Source organism: Heloderma suspectum, chromosome 13, assembly GCF_057233095.1.
Source record: "Heloderma suspectum isolate Gila_16-S chromosome 13, 16-S_ref, whole genome shotgun sequence".
NCBI lineage: Eukaryota > Metazoa > Chordata > Lepidosauria > Squamata > Helodermatidae > Heloderma > Heloderma suspectum.
The window spans coordinates 15,228,056-15,233,310 of record NC_139470.1 but is presented as its reverse complement, the minus strand read 5'-3'; positions in this window follow the sequence as shown (position 1 = coordinate 15,233,310).

Here is a 5,255-nt window from a genome sequence, read left to right as displayed (position 1 = left end):
TCTTTCCCAGCCCTGCTTGGAGATTCGAGAGACTGAACCCAGGATCTTTTGCTTATAAACCATGTACTCTACCACTGAGCTATGGCCACTGTGCTTGTGTCTTGGCCTCTGGTGAATTTGTGGCAGGAAGCAGATACAATAGAAGGGTTGCCATCTTTTGCAAGTAAGGAAACCTGGCTGGACAGGCAGCGGAGGAGGAGGAGAAGAGATGATGATGATAGGGGTTTCTTCGCTGGGAGGTGTGTGCTTACACAGATGTGTCCTTTATTTGGTCAGAGACCCTAGCTCAGTAGCAGAGCACATGGTTTGTATGTGTCCCATTCAGAAAGTCCCCTGGGACCTGTAGCTACTTGTAGCTGCTTGTCTGGGGCTCCAGACTTGTCTGGGCATTCAGCAGAATGGAGGAGTAAGATATTTTGCTTAGTTTTGCTTTATAACATCCTATGCTTAACTGTAATACTATTCCTGCTATAGTTAATAAAGCTTTTGGACTCTTACACCCTTGTGTGGTCATTGCTCTGAATCCAAGAAAGAACCTCTCTGCCTTTAACAAAACAAGGGGTCTGTCCACTGCATTCCCCTAAATGTCGGGGGGGGGGGCACAGTATAGGGGAGGGAGAAGTCATATAACTCTTATCGCTCAGCCTGCTCATCTCCCCTGGCTGCAAACTGTATCAACTACAAAGCTATATACTGCTTACAGACGTCCACCCCTAGTGACAGGAAGATGTTGCTGCAGGTTCAACCACATGGACAGATTAACGTTAAATGAAATTAATGCATTTGAAAACAAAATAACAGCTCTGCACTTTCTGTGTGTGCTCTCAACCTATTTAGAAGGAAGATTTAATAACATTCCCGTGCACCAAAGACTCTACATTTGTGCGTCAGGGGAAGTGGAGGACTTTCAACATTATTAACATTATTTGTTACAATACCCTTTATATTCCTCACCCTAGACAAAAATTCCTTGAACACGTTCTCCGCTCCTTATATAATCGACCTCCCCTTGATCAAATTTGTATTTTGTTGGCTGATAATAATGTATATATTACTGCTCTGGTTGCAAAATTTGCCTTGACTGCAAGTAAGTTAAGAGCTAGGAACCCAAACTACACATAATGCATCCTAATGTGGGGTCTGAGATGGGTCCTTCCCGTATACATTTCATTCCCCTTTATATGTGTTGGCCTAATATCCTGCTGGGGAGCTTCTGAGTCACGTCAATATGATCTTGCATTTTTATATTCTTTTTATTCTTGTATCTTTGTCTACTATTTTTTCCATATTTTATCTTACTATTTTTATTGCATTCTATTTTAGCCTATCCGCCTATTTGTATTTTATTTTAAATATATCAAATTGTGATGGCTTACCGCTTTTAGCAATAAAGATTTTATCAAATTATCCAAAACAAAATAGGTGCACACCCCTAGGGACCCCTTAGTATGCATTTCAGGTTTCTAGTCTAGGTTTCACAGGCGTGGTGTTATGGCACTGACAAATGGTCAGATGCACATCCTCTTTTACTATTATTTTTTCATTTTTTTAAAGTGCCTAAAATTTACTAAGCACTGATTGAAAAACCATATGGGCCTCGTGCTTACAATCTAAAAGTCATGACGCAAAAGGGAGAAGGGATTGGGTGGGAGAAGAGAACAAGCAAAACCAAGCACCAGTTCTCAGAGTAACAAAGTTCTTATAAAGACTGGCTTGAATGGAAACAGTTCAGGGAGAAGCCAAGCAGCCACTGCTCTCTCAGCCAATACAATGGAGCAGCCCTGCTGTCCCATTTCTCCCTCTGCTGCAGCCTTGTTGAATAGCTGTTGATGGATCAAAGCTGAAGAAGAGGAGAAGGCAAACGGCCAGAAGTGCGGAGTGAGAATGCAGAATTGGGCCCCAACCAGATCACTCAAACACTCCCAGGTAGACCCTAGAAAAATGTGGTGATTGTGAGGTTTTGATATCTGAATGTATTATCTACAACAAAAGTTTGAGCTATTTATTACCTTATTACTAGTATTAATGGTGGTTTGCCCCTACCCCCGAATAAACATAGTTTTATATACCCATCCATATTTCATAGGAGAAGGTGCTGGATTTTCTTCCCTCCTTGCGGCCCTGAAATTGAAATATATTTTACAGTAAAGCAGTTAACAGTGAGGACAACCTGAATTCGAGCTTTATTATACAACAGCACCACCATCCGTTCATCTCCGATTGGCAAGGATCACCTTTGTGAGGAAGATTTGTCTATCTGGTGTCAAATGATGCTTTGGCTGGTCGTTAACTGCTGATTTTCTTATCTATTTGCAATGCTCTCTAAAATTATAATCAAGGGGGTGATCGCTGTTGTGAATGACTACCAGAGGGAGTTATAGATTGCAGACAAGAAGACAAATCTAATCTGGAACCGCAACCATATATTGTGCAAGGAGGCGGCATTGTTGTCATCTTCCCAGATGCGCCTTAAAGCAAAATTAAAATCTCTTGTAAGTGTTGTGTTGCTCAGGATAATGGGATTGCAAAATTAGCAAGTATGGGACTAGGGTGTTACAAAGTAGAATCTAGCACAGTTTCATTGGCAATTTTAGGGAGCAATGCTATGGCCCCTAGACAGAGTTCGGGCAGCCATAGGATATTTCAGATTCGTGGATCCGAGGCCAGAGACAGAGCACCAACCTCAGACCCAGGAATCCAAGCTCCCTGCCCCGCCTCACAGCCGGCATGGAGAGAACCACGCTAGCTGCCTCTCTAAGCTTGCAGAAGCGACCTCGGAGAGGAGGAAAAGGGGGCGTGGCGTGATGGGGACTGGGGAGGCTGGCTTACCAGCCTCCTTCCCTCCCGCTGTGATGCACCCCAGCTCAACCAGCGAAAAAGCCAAAATACAGAGCGGGATGAGCGTGAAGGAGAAGATTGCCTCTGCCACTCCTCCCACTCTGCATTGGGTGTCCTTAAGCCTCCGAGTTCAGAGGCTTACGGCCATCCCAATACGATTGTACCCGGGGGAAGTGGGGGGAAGGAAGCAGGTGAAAAAAGGAGTCGTTGTGATCCTGCATTTAAAACAGAAGTAGAAAGCCCCGTTTTAAATGCAGGATTTTAGGCTAGTGTAGAAATACCCAAAGTGTGTAGCTAACTATTTCTCTACCAAAATTATTTCTAGGCCGCCTTTAAGGGTGGAATTCTCTCAAGGCGGTGTACAAGATAAAAACCACACAACGTGGATACAGTAAAAAGTCCATAAGAACAGAGATTGCCAGTTAAAACCATTAAAACTAAACTTACCAATAAAAACCAACAGCCAGCAAAAACAAGCCTTCAGAGCTTTCCTGAAGACCTGATGAATCACTGATGGAAGCTGATTCCAGAAGCCTTCTGCCTTGTACTCACCAGCCTAACCGCCTTTGATGGCGGGCAGGTGAGAAGGGCCTCTGTTGATGACCTCAGAGTGGTCATCAACAGGCTGGTGCGGGAGAAGGTGGTCCTTCAAGTAGCTTGCAGTTGCACAGAAATGTTTAAAAACAAAAGCTTTTTTTAAAAAATCGCACCTTCCTTCACACCCTTTGAGTGGCAAGCACATCTCCACGGTGACGCTGCCACCTAACAGCTTAATCGAAACGGCTTCCCAGTGGAGTATTAGAATTTTCCCTGGAGCAGAGAAGACAAAGATTCTGTCGGCTCTGATTATTTCCCATTCCAGGCTAGCAGCTCCCCGATGGCATCCCCTCAACATCTTTCAGCTGGGCATGATGCTTTTTTCCTGACAAAGGATGTTTACTACTTGGCCTTCTCCACATGGAACTTTTATCCTGCAAATGAGATTGGTTACTCCTGGAGGTTTGCGAGCCCTTTACATGATATTGTCAACCTCCAGCGCCTCTCCCATGGTTTCCAACCATTTCCATGGCTTAATTTGAAATGGAAATAAGGAGCTAATAATAAAAAGAAACCCTTTTAACTGCATTGAATTTGTCTGTGTAAAGAGGAAATGGTGCTATAACAACAGTGCCAACTAGTGGCTGTATAATGAAACATATAGAACTTGCAGATAAAGGGGAAAAGGGAGCGGGAAGGGAAGGGAAGCACATGTAAAGGGCCAATCTTAATCCTGCAAAGAATGCGGAAGCAGAAGCCCCAGAAAAATCACGGGGTTGAAAACCCTCTGTGTGGAGAAGCCCCTTGAAATGAACTAAGGATGACACTGGTCATGTGTCTGTTATTACTGTCTTTTAGAACCAGAAGATCCCAGCTTTGGATTGCACAACATGTTCTGCTGACATACACCAAAAAGTTACCAGGGCTTTACGGAGTGTTAGAGAGCAATCCTATGGCTCCTGAGAGGCCATAGGAGGGAGCAGATCTCCCTGTCCAAGGCTGGAGACAGTTCTGACCTTGGTGGAGGAGGTCCAAAATCTACCCCCAAAAAGAGATCTCCCCCCACAAAAGCCTGCTCTGGCCACTGTGGAAAGCTCTGTGGCAGCTCCCTCTTCCAAGGCAGGGATTCCAACCACAGGAAGGGAGGAAATGGGGTGTTGGGGTGTGTGTCAGTGTACAGGGAGAGGCCACTGGATCCAAAGGCTTCTCAGTCCCTGCCCCCAGCAAAGATAGCAAGCTGTAGAGGAGAGGCAAAAATAGACTCCGTTGCTCCACCCACTTTGGATGGATGGAGGGCTCCAAGATTGAAGCCCTCCATCATTTGGGCTAGACCCCCATTGGATTGCTCTCTTAGTGTTTTGCATAACTGTAGCAGCACGAATATGTTATGCAAGATACTGGAAGATGCCAATGTTCCCTCAGTGGTCTGAATGGGAAAATAAGTTTTATGAGTCTGCTGTAAAAGTGAAATTCACAAATATAGTCATCAAAAAGAAAGGAAGAGAAGAGAAGAGAAGAAACATACAGCTGTTCAAAACTAGTCAACATTTAAGTAGTACCAGAGAAACAAGGTACATTCCTTCACAAGTTTCCAATTGACTGTAATTGTTAATATAGTCTGATCTTTTTAAATTGGACTATTGATACTTTATTAGGACAATGTTTATATGTTTGCATATGATATTTTCAATGTTTCATAGTATGCATAATAAACTACTTAAAAAGTACAATGCACTCTGGGAATACGAGAAAAGTGTGCGTATTCTATTCTCTCCTCCATGGTGTAACCCTTTCCTACCACTATTACTATTGTTATTCTTGTAAGACTGAGGTTTGGAGAGGAGAGGGTAGGGTGGCCATGTGTCCTACTTTACACATGT